The 12562-nt window shown below is 37.7% G+C and overlaps 1 protein-coding gene and 1 pseudogene across 3 annotated transcripts in view; one reads left to right on the top strand and one right to left on the bottom strand.

Moving 5' to 3' along the window:
• The window catches only part of MAPKBP1 (mitogen-activated protein kinase binding protein 1), a 56522-nt gene that overhangs the window by 5113 nt on the left and 38847 nt on the right, over nt 1-12562 (top strand). The gene's annotated exons all lie outside the window — the stretch shown is intronic.
• On the bottom strand, nt 5231-6880 carry LOC143656502 (biogenesis of lysosome-related organelles complex 1 subunit 6 pseudogene; annotated as a pseudogene).

Below are 12562 nucleotides of genomic sequence, written 5' to 3' on the forward strand. Positions count from 1 at the left end.
TCAGCAGGAATTTCCTCTCTGGGCAGGAATAGGAAACTTTATGATAATATCCCTAATTCCAGGCATGTCTTTTATGTCACCACTCCACATCCCACTTCTCTTTGTACTCAAAATAACCAGTAGTTGTTTAGAGTTTAGTACATATTCTCTGGGCTCCCTATCTATAATAGATGACTGTATTAGATTATAAGATGCCAGAATGTGATATACCAGAAATGGGACAGCTTTTAAAAAAGAAATTTGTTACAAGTTTACAGTTCTAAGGAAGTGAAAATGTCCAAATTAAGGCACCAACAAGAAGTTACCTTCACTCAAGAAAGGCTGAGGGGTCCAGAACACCTCTGTTATTAGTTAGGAAGTCATGTGGCTGGCATCTGCTGGTCCCTTGCTCCTGGGCTCCATTGCTTTCAGCCTTTGTTCTGGTGAGGATTCCTCACTTTGCTTCTCCAGGGCTGGCTTTCATCTTTTGGCTTCCCTTGGCTCTCTCTGGGTTCTGACCTGCTTAAAATTTCTTAGTAACGTCTGCTGGGCTCCAAGTGTCTCCATTCATCCATGTCTCTGTTCTCCAAGTGTCAGCATTTTTGTCAGCTCTGCTCTGATGTTTCCATCGGCTGTCATTTCTGAGGTTTCTCCAAAATGTTTCCCTTTTAAGACTACAGTAAGCTAATCAAGACCCACCCTGAATGGACAGAGTCACATCTCCATCTAATCAAAGGCCACACCCACAATTGGGTTTCACATCTGTGAAGATAATTTAATAAAAAGTTTCCATCCTACAGTATTGAATCAGGATTAAAAGAAACAGCTGCCCCCACAAAATAGGATCGGGATTAAAACATGGTGTAAAATGATAATTGTTAGTGTTCTCATGGTTTTGTCTCTTTGATCTCCATTTCATTCCTTCTTCCGGTGCCTGCAGCTGCCACCTTGAGCCTTCAACATGATTCCCACCCCAGAGAGGATTCTTCTTTCGCTGTGCCCAGCATCGCTTCCTTTGCTGTCTAAAATAGCCCGCTCTCTTCAGGCTTTAGATTGTCTTGCAGAACCTTCCCTCATCCTAGTTGGCCTTGCTAGTTTCAGAATCTGATGACATTGTTGCTTTCCAACTTTCTTTTCTTTCTCTCAGTTTGCTGAATCGCTGGCTTGTTTCCTGCCACTATTTTGAATGTTTGGGGGGCCATTGATATTTCTCTGATTTCACGTTTCTCTTCCATTTGCCACCTGTGTGTTTTCATTTCTTGACTAATGAAAAACATAGGTAGTTGTGAGGTTTCTGCTTAACTTGCGTACGTATTTCCTCCCTCCCCACTGTGTCTAAGGTTGGGTTTATGGCTGTTATCACTCTCTTTGGAAAACAATCTAGGGCTTGAAATTTGGGGCTATGTTTATTCAACTCAGCTTCTCTGGAAACGTGATCTGTCCCACTGTTGTTCTTAGGATATCTGTTGGTTTTACTTCATGTTCAGACTGCAGTTGTTAAGGAAAAAAGCTAGAATGTTTTCAGTAGGATTTAATATGTATCACATTTCTATTGCTAGAAGGTCACCTCTCCACTGCGCTCCATTGTTTCATGCAGGACAAAGCCAGAATTTCTGTCATCTTCCTTTTTTCACAGCAGTTCTCAGTGGAGGTGTTGAATGAGAGCTGCCCACCTTCTTGGGTGTTTATTATAACATTTGTGGATTTGACCTAAACCTCTGTTACCTCTTAAAATTAAAAAGAGGGCAAGAAATACAAAGTATGAGGCAGTGTGGATCTTTAGAGTAGGTAGTTTTGAGTGTTCAGATTTTCCAAATCTTGCTGTTCTTCCTCCCATCAGTTATATTCGCAAGTTTTAATGGGTCACATGTTTTCCTCTGGTTTTGAGGGATACTTAGAGAATAATGAGTTCGCAGTATGGATATCTCCTTTTAGACTTTTAGACATAAATTTCCACCCCCTCAAGTTTATCAAGAGAATGTTTGGAATGTTTTTTTGTTGCTTTCTTTGTCCATAAAATAATCTTCTTCTTTTTTTAAAATCCAGAGTTCTAAGTTAACACACCTTATCTTGCCCCCTAAAACTGAAATGAGTCTAAAGTTGTTTCTGCTACCCTGCCTCTTTTTCATAGTTCAGATTTTTTACCCCCAGAGTCCCTTGTTTTTTATTGAATGTGTAAAAGTTGTCCTCATTTTACAAGCTCAAAAACAGACTAATACATGAGGATATACAATTGGCATATTTGTAAACTATACCCATCCAAAAACTCACTGTGGACACGATCTATAGTATATTCAACGTCTGCATATTTAATATTATATTCAACGTCTGCATATTTACCGGATTACTACTAACAAGTAAATACAAAATGAATTCCCACCATTTTAGTTCAGTGCATAATGTCGTATAGGTTCAAATACAGACAAATATTTTCAACCAAACCAAAAGTCTCCCAAGCACCAATTCATTATTTTATGCAAAAATACAGAAGACTAATTATAAGAGTTCCCATTCAGATTTGGTAACATGTTTCTATGTTAATGAAATTAGTTTAGACGTTTTTAGGAGTCTTCAGAATTTATATAATGTAACTCTGAAAGTGTGTGTGCTTTGCGATTCATTCAGTAAAACTTTATTTTAAAAAGAACATAAAAGTTCATTAATTAACTAGAAATCTGTATCTATTTCTTGCTTGTTAGGGTTCAGCCTCAATTCTTATTTCATAATATTAATCCCAAGAGTTACTGGGAAGTATTAAAATTATCTCACTGTTTATAAATAAAATCACTAGAAAGTCTAGACCAGTGGTTCCTTGCATCAGAATTATCTAGGGAGCTCTTTTTAAAAATACAGATTATGGCTGTAACAGTTTAGGACTTCAACTCATAACTGTTGAGTAAGAATGTCCCAGAGTCTTAAATTCCCCAGGTGATATAGCATAGTGAGGAATCCTCTGACCTGGAACAGTGGATCTCAATCCTTATAGTACTTTAATATCACTTGAGGAAACCTTTAAACAGCAAATAAGTAAAAAATAGATTTGACTCAGTTGATTTAGGGTGATGTCCAGGAACCAGCATTTTAAACAATCATTGCAGCTGGTCCACAAACCACTCTCAGAAACAACACACAGGCTTTATCAGGTTAAAAATGAGTACTTGAAGCAATTTAGGTGATATTGTCCAGGAAGCTCTAATGAATCCTGCCATGAGCAGTTTTATCAAGTGTTTGAGGGCAACATTTAGCCTTTTTAAGTAAATGTATTTATATTCTTAAATGAAAGAGCAAAGTCATGTGCATTGTGAGATCATTTTCATTCATTGAAGAAGGGAAAGTCTCTTTCAAACAAGGTATAAACCTTTAAACATACCGGGTTTTTAGCATTCAACTTAAGTCTAATGCTTTCTTAATCATTAGCCTATGTGATAGAGATAGTGATTCCAGCTTGCCAAAAATGTAATGTGGATTATAAAAGATACATATTCTTATCTTATAACTTTATAAATCCTGTACATTTCCAATGTAATAGAGATTGGAGACCCATTGAATATTAAATAATACTAAAACAGTGAATAATGTGCTTTGAATTTTCAACAGTGAAGCTTTGTATTTCCCTCACATAATAGGTTGCTACATATAACACTGGAGGAAGAAGTTCTAGAAAACACTAAAGGTATCATGCTGCCTTTTTTTATGAAGCTATTTATTAATTTCCTGCCATTCCTGTCATTATCTGTAAAATACATAGTTGATATAGATCATTCCACTTCATGACTTCTTAAAAAACTTAGAAAAAGAAACACATGTAAAGCCACGTAGCAAATCAGAGGATAGTCAGAACTAGCAAGTAGACCTTGAAGTAGGAAAGCTGAGTTCATCACCTTATCTCAGTGTGTCACAATTGTTACTAAGTATTATAAATATTTAAGCATTTATGATGAGTATGTGATAGCTCCACAAGCCCAGGCAAGCCTTAGGGATAGATATAATCTACTTTGAACATAGAAGCTATGTAAGAACCAAATAACAAGAAGAAAGATGAATTGTGGTTTTGGACTCCAGGAAGCTGATAAAGTTAGCAGAATCTGTCTGGCATCTTGCCCATTTATCCTATCTCTAAGATGCTGTTATTTCATGTGCACCCACTTTTCCTTCATGTTCTTCACAAAGGCTTATACCACCTCTATTCCAGTGGCACATGGATTAAACAATTGGAATTTCTTCTTAACCAGGCATTGAAAGGCAGTTACCAAAAACCAATGTTGTATTACCAGAAAGGCAAATCAACTCCTAAAATGAGAAACTGGAACTTTAAAATCTACACCTATTTAGAAGCTAAAAATTTTATACTAGTTTTTAACCATGTAGATTATAGGCTTTTATAACAATCAAACCATTTTCCAGTTTATAAATGATTCAAGGCCAAAATAATGAAATTTAAAATTAAGTAAAATGGAAGTTGAAAAAAAAGTACGTTTGAGTATCAAAACCAAGTAACATTTTGTCTGCTTAGAAAAAAGCCTTGTTGAATAGCTCAAATGAAAATACAGAGATCCAGCAATGCTGAGAAATGGATTTCAAACCAAATCCATTTGGTTTGAACCAAATATGAGGTTGGGAAAGGACATGCACAGAGTCAGCATTTCATAGCTGTGCTCGTTTGAAAGGATGTATGCCCTCTAGAAAAGCCATGTTTTAATCTAAATCCCATTTCATAAAGGCAGAATTATCCCTATTCAATACTGTATGTTTGAAACTGTAATCAAATCACCTCCCTGGACATGTGATTTAATCAGGAGTGGTTGTTAAACTGGATTAGGTGATGACATGTCTCCACCCATTTGGGTGGGTCTTGATAAGTTTCTGGAGTGCTATAAAATAGGAAACATTTTGGAGAATGAAGGAGATTCAGAGAGAGAAGAGACTGCTGCAGCACCACGAAGCAGAGTCCAGCGCTTTGGAGATGAAGAAGGAAAATGCTTTCCGGGGAGCTTCATGAAACAGGAAGCCAAGAGAAGAAGCTAGCAGATGACACCGTGTTTGCCATGTGTCCTTCCAGATGAGAGAGGAACCCTGACCTTGTTCGCCATGTGCCTTCTCACTTGAGAGAGAAACCCTGAACTTCATCAGCCTTCTTGAACCAAGGTATCTTTCCATGGATGCCTTAGATTGGACGTTTCTATAGACTTGTTTTAATTGGGACATTTTCTCAGCCTTGGAACTGCAAACTAGCGACTGATTAAATTCCTTTTTAAAAAGCCATTCTGTTTCTGATATATTGCATTCCGGCAGCTAGCAAACCAGAACAATATCTTTTAACTGGTTTGGAAGTTAATTGCTTTTCTCTTTCGATTTCTTTTTCTCATTGTTGCTCCCTTTCTAACTCTTTTTGCCTTTTCTGCTACATTTTAAGTGCCTCCCCCCCCCTTTTTTTTTTAGCTTTGATGTCTTTTCATGAAGCATCAGCATCTCTGTTCTTATATTCACGAATTTAGTATGGTAGTGTTTAGCTTCAGTAAATAATACATTAATATCCAACATAGAATGGCATTCTTTAAATTTTGAAATCTCTTGTTCCATTGTATCTAATAATACAACTTAGTTTTGTGTGAGTTCCTGGAGGGCTTGTCTTGATCTCTACAGATCTGGCTAATAGTGAGAAAGCAATCCTTCTGCCAGTTGCTCCGTGACTTTGTCATCTACACTCAAGTGCTCTATTAACCCTTTATCTGGAGCTGTATCACTTAAACCGGGAGTGTTTACCCAACCCCAGGCCATCTGGGGGCCCTGTGTGGACCCTTTCTGGGGGTGGCCCAGGGGCATTCTTGTCCTTCCTGCTGGGAACAAGGAAGGGGCAGGCTGCTAGACTGTCTGAAGCATAAAGGTAGCACTGAATCCATGGTTGAGATTTAAATTTACTTGAAGATCTTGGAACAATCCTTGAAACCCTATGGTTGAATTCTTCTTTCACTTGGTGAAATTTTCTTTTGGAGGAATCCTGAGAAGGGAGTTTCTTTGGTTCTTCTGGATTTAAACATTGCTCCCTGTTCAGACTGAGCTCACCACAATTTCAAATTCTCTTCACACCTCTCATTAGTCTTCAGGTCTGTGTTCCTAAAGGATTTTTTTCCACAAAAAAATCTTCCATTTTTCCACAAATTCAGCTGGCCCCATTAAAGGTGCTGGCAGTTATAAAACAAAACTTTTAAATATTATAAAACAAAACAGACATAGAAAAGTTCATGAAATATAAATTACTGTATTTTTGAATAATTATGAAACAGTCTCCCGTGTAACCATCACCCAAGTTAGGAGCTAGAACCCTGGAAGATGTTAGCAGTTTTTGAAGGATGTGATGCTGATGGTGCCATCGAGGTGACTAATAATGGAGATGAAGTTTGTTTTATACAACTGAGATGATTTTATTTTTAAAATTTAAAATACCCAAGGACTTGATCTTGACTTTTTTTTACTTATGTACTTTTCAACATTTGAATCTATGTCATTCAGCATTTTCAGGCAGTATGCTCCTGGAACTACCCTTTCCCAATTTAGATTGGGTTTGGGAATTGGCAGTGCTTCCTATCATCTTACTTCCTAGTAATAAGACTAGAATTAATAATAGTAGTGGTGGTGTTAGCTAACATTTATTGAACCTTTGCTATGTACCAGGCACTCTGCTAAGCACTTTACATATATTATCTCATTCAATTTTTACACATCCCGAAGAAGTACATATTATTGTTATTCTCATTTTGTAGATAAGGAAACTGATGCTAAGGGAGAGCAGGTGCGTAGTTGGTGGTCACACAGCTAGTAAGTGACTGAACACTTAGGCTGTTAATGTTAAACTCCAGAGCACACACCTGATTATTCTGTATTCCTTCCAGGGTATCTTCATGTACAAAGCATGGCACCAAGCACAAAGGTAGCCTAATATTGCTATAGCCAAGTGTCACATCCTGCATTCAGCCTGAAAAGGGGCAATTCTTTTTTAAAAAGTTTCCACAGCATTCTCCATAGAAGTCAATTTGATGAATTTATCAGATTGTTTATTTTAGAGCTTTCATTCATTAACCCCTTTCCCTCTGCATCCATGCTCCATTACCTACCCACAACTACAGATTTCCTAACTGTTATTCCCACTTCTTGCCCTCTAGTGCTATTAGAGACTGTGCAGCTTGTGATTCTGTGGGCACGTGCCCTGTTGATAGGGTGCAGCTGTGTGGTTCTGGGTGCACATAAACCACAAGCAGTTGCTTCTCTTTTAGGCTTGTGACAAGGTTAGGGGAGTGAAGTAGAATTGACAAATTCCTTGTTTTTGTGTGTGTGCGCATTATGGGGTGTAAAATGTTCTGCGCTTGGTTGCCTTGTGAATTGTGTGGCTCACATTCCTGAGTATTTGCTAGTGCTACTTCAGATCTCTCCTTTTTACTTCTGAGCTCTGCCAATTTTTCTCATTTCTGTATGGGCAGAGACATTGGGAGAGTAGCTGAGTCAGGATGACTGTTTTCCATGGGAAAAAAAAATGAGTTAAAATGCCCCATGCTAGGGCTGACCTGGATGATGAGAGTTGGGGTTCAGTGAACATAAAAGTGAGAAAAAATGAGACTAGTTGCTCACCTGACCCAATTTGGCTGTGTAGGCGCCAGGGTGGCTAAGTTACTTGAGCAAGTACCTTGCCCCAACTGATTTCAAATTTGCATTATTTTGATTTCACCTTTCAAATAGGCAACTATGATGACATTATAGGTGCAGAAGCATGGGATGTTAAGGTGTGCTTTCCTGCAGCTTAGCCCCTGATGTCCTGAGGACAGGAAGCCCCAAGGCAGGTGATAGAGGACAGCCTGTAGGCAGTTTGTGATCGTTTGGGAGGAGCTCAGAGCCTGCTCAGAGGCGTAACTGAAGCTACCTTGCAGCTCCTGCCTTGGAGAAGAAGAGCAACAGCCACTTGTCAAGATTAAACTTGCAACAAGCGGGTTGCTGGTCTGCCTGTGTTGCTTTGATGATTGTGGGTAAACTTCTGTTTGGGATAACACACCATGATTGTTTTCATATGTCATAATAACCTGCTGCTGACAGGTCCTTTCTGCTTATAATGTCCTTCCTTCCCCTGGCTGCTTTGATCTCCTGTGAGGCCCCCACAGTAGCTGTCACAACACAAGAATGGTTAGAAAACAGGACTTCACAGGCATTAATATGCAGATGAATGGAGATGGGGGGTAGGGATGGGAAATAAAAGGATGAAGGGCCAAGGTCTTGTTAAAATGCAAATTCAAATTTAGTAGTTCTGGGGTGGGCCCTGAGACTCTGCATTTCTACCATGCTCCCAAGTGATACCAGTGCTGCTCTTCCACAGACCATACTTTGAGTAGCCAGACTAGTGGGTGCATGTGTGTGTGTGAGTGCATGTGTTCTGGGATAGGGATGAGGGAACCTCTCATTTCCGAGGGAGTGAGTTTCTTTTTTATTTGTAAAATTGTGTTACTAATATTTTCCTTGCAGGGCTGATATGAGGATTAAATCAGCTTTATTAAATGTGAAAACACATTGCAAAATCCAAGTAACTGTATAACTATAAGGGATCACTAATATTATCAGGGTCTTTTGATTCTAGAATACCAGAGGATTTTCTTCTAATTTGTTGGCAAGATATTTTTTTGCCAAGTTTCCATTGTGAGAGGTTCTATCTTGCAGGCCCAGCCTTTTCTGTTCCAACATTTAATCATCCTCCCACTGTTGCTTTTGCTGTAACCTATTCTCATACCTTTTCCTTGCCAATATCCTTAACCTGTTATCAATAGTACCTCAATTACTAACCAAAGAAAAAGATATAGCAAATATTCTTTTTGACAGTAACCCTATTGTGTGATTTATTTCAGAGCTATGGATATGATTGGGGGGATTAAAAAGAAAAGTCAAACCAGTACACCTGGGAAAGTCTTAATTTTCCATATCTAATTAGAAACCACTGGAGTGATAGGTGTACTTTTAATAGCAGAAGCTTTTCCAGATAAAGAAATAAATTTTCTTCTTTTGGGACTCGTTCATTTATGTTGAGAAATAATTTAGGAAGTGAATTAGTCCACAACTTTCTTTCCAGACCAGGAATTTATAGGCAGAGTGAAAATGTGCTAATTTTGTAAATAGCTGTTTTAAGATTCTAATGTTATAAGCAGAGTGAAATATTCTATTTAAACAATTTTTGCTTTAAAAATGAAGATGTGGGAAATGCACTCATATCCTCATGCTGTTGGGTGAAAACATTCATTGATCTAGCCTTTTTAGAGGGCAATTTGGTAATATCCATTAAAAGAAAACTTTATATGTTCATACTGTTTAATCTAGCAGTTATGATTTGGGGATCTTATCCTATGCATACAGGTAGCCAAGAATAGGGGATTAGTGTGCATCTATAAAATGAAATACCTTGTACCTGCTAAAAAGAATGTGATAACACAGTATATCCTGATGTGGAAGTATATATAAGATATATAAAGTGAAAACAAATCGTACAACAGTTTTTTACATTAATGACATTATATTTTTTAAACATACATATAAATGCTAGCATTATGCATAGTAAAGAAAGTGAAGCTGCAAATACCAAACTGCTGTTAATATTAGTTGTCTCCAGGAAAGATAATGGATATATCTATATTATATATTGCTGTAATGTTTGAAATTTTTACAGTGAGCCTGTATTATTATTTATTTATTTATTTATTTTTACATGGGCAGGCACCGGGAATCGAACCCGGGTCTCCGGCATGGCAGGCGAGAACTCTGCCTGCTGAGCCACCGTGGCCTGCCCCTGTATTATTTTTGGAAGTAGAAAAAACAAAGATAAAAGTCTCTTCAGTTTAAAAATGTGTATTTCATATTTAAATCTAAATGTTTAAGTTTTAAAATCTGTATATTCATTTTATTGAAGCATGTTATATATGAAAAATGTTATTGAAAAATACATCATATAATAAGCTTGGATTTTTTTTTGTCTGTTTAGGACATGAAAATATTTTCTCACAAATCCGTGGTTAACTTGTTGAATTTAAAATGATTTATTTTCTAAATCTTCAAAGTATTTTTGATACTTTCTGAAGTATGTGTTTGCTAAAAAGATTTTTTTACACAAGCAGTGTAAAGAAGTATAAAGGAGAAAATAAGTCATCCACAATTCCAACACCTAGAGATTACACTGTAGATATTCCCATGCCTACATTTATTTCTGATTATAAAGAACATTTAAAAATCTTTTTAAACAATAATAATATCATTTTATTTGAAAAATAATCTGTGATCTTTTTGGACTTATTCTTTAATTCTAATTTAAGTGACATTCACAAAGCGCCATGCCATGCTTACCTGTATTAAAATTAAGAATAAGATTGTTTTGTTTATGATCCTTTGAGGCTTACGGACTTCAGGCCTCCCCCAGTCCTTCTGGAAAGACATTAAAATCCTGCTTCCTGCTCACACTTATAGGCTGGCCCTAATAGTTGGAAAGTTCTCTAGGAGGCTGATGAGCTTTCTAAGTAAATAAAATGAACCAAAGAGCATTATGAATATTTATAAAGTGTTAAATTGGATTCAATAAATATGTATTAAACACTGTGGCCTATGCTATAAGCGTTGCAGTGTATGAGACACAGCCTTTGCCCTCCAAGAGATTTTAGATTAGTAGGAGTGATAGCACAAACCCATAAATAACGTATGTACAAGGTACTGTTTAGTTCATACCATGTGGATGAATGCAAATTAAGCAGTGCTATAAGAAATTATTTCTGACCAGGGTAATCATGGCAAGAATCATAGGGGATGTGGCATTTGAGCCAGTACTTAAAGAAAGAATGGGATTTCATTGTGGGGCGGTAGAAGGGATGGGCATTCCAGGTAGTAGAATATGAGTTAGAGCCCAGAGGCTCCTTTTCAGAATATTGGTTAGTCTAAGACTGACATATACACATGGTTCATATAGGTGAGTAGTAGGAAATAGAGTAGGGCCCATTGAGAACTTGGAATGCTAGGCCAAGTTTATACTTTATTTAGTTGGCAGTGAAAAGAAATTGGAGGTTTTTGAGTGGAGGAGGGACATGATCTAAGCTGTGCTATGGAAAGATTATTCTGTTAGGTTGAGGGCGGGGAGGACAACTTCTGCAGTAAGGATTTTGATTAGAAAGCCATTCCCATATCCAGGAATTCGGTGCTAAAGGCCTAAGTGAGGATATTGACACTGGGAATGGAAAGGAAACACATGTGGAAGGAATCTTTCTCCTCAGGAAGAGTCTCATGCCACAAGGTGGCATGATTACAGGGCCTCTGAGAGTCCTCCCCACTCCTATTTTTGTCCCAGGACACACATTCACTTTGCATACTTAGTCAAGATATGGAACAGTTAGTATTCTTCCTGGTTACAAAATTGGAAACCTAGAGATTAAGAAAACTTCAAGCATGCAGAGTTGATGAATGAAGAAGAATTAGACCCATTTTGATGGATAGACTTTTAGCTCATAAAGATTTGCTATAGTTCTGGTCTTGATATAGTCAGGACTGACCTAAAAGAAATTTTCCACCATTCTGGTTGCTTAAATCAAGACATCCCCTATCCATTCCTTACTGAAAACTGTGGACGGGGAAGGGAATGTAAGAGTGCCTACTCCGTACCACACGCGGTGAGAATTATGTTAAAGCTACTCTTTGAACTTGGGCACATGGTAATGATTGTACTATAACTGAGCTCTTTAGCTAGAGTTCCCTCCTCATTCCGTCCCTTTCCCGTCTGATGCCATCCTTCTCTCTTCCTGTACATGAAATCAGATTCTACTGCTTCTGACACTGTAATTTCACCCTTGGAAAAGGGTGTCAGATGTCTACATTGACAGTGTAGGTAAGCTCTGTCCATGTGAATACTTTGGTAATAGGAAGGCCCTTCCTTCCTCTTATTCTGCCACCATCTTAGTAAAGAGAAGTTAGAACTCATTTTAAGACCTATTATTGGATGCCTGTACAAAGGCATAGCAACTTTCTTTGTGCTCTTTAAGAAACCAGAATTGTGGTGGTGTTGAAGAACCTGAACTTCCTCTTCAGGCTGTCATGGTTTCTGGAACCAGAAAGACCTAGGTCTGAATCGTGGGTCTTGCACTTACTACCTGCCTGACTTCATCTGTAAAATGAAGATAATAATAGTCCTTTGTAGAGTTGTCAAGAGTATTAAATGAGATAATCTGGGTAAAGTGGTTAACACAGATCTTAGCACAGAGCTACATTCAGTAAGTGGTAGCTGTTGTTGCTGTAGATCCGTTCTCTGCATCCAGTGGAAATAGGTACTCTTGTAAGACTACCTGGGACATTAGTTGTTTTCTTTTTCCTCCTCTTAGTCCCAGGAAAGGCTAAAATTTTGAAATAAAAGGGGGAAAAATACTTTTGTTTAATAGTTCCTAATCAAAGTAATCATTAAAGTCATGTGGAGAGCTTTAATATGCAGGTTCTTGAACCCTATTCCATAGCTTTTGATTCAGAATTTTGTGGAGGTAGGGAATTGCTATCCCCCCAAAATTTAGCCATATCGGTAGTTCTCTTGACA

This window comes from Tamandua tetradactyla, chromosome 14, assembly GCF_023851605.1.
Source record: "Tamandua tetradactyla isolate mTamTet1 chromosome 14, mTamTet1.pri, whole genome shotgun sequence".
Classification (NCBI taxonomy): Eukaryota; Metazoa; Chordata; class Mammalia; order Pilosa; family Myrmecophagidae; genus Tamandua; species Tamandua tetradactyla.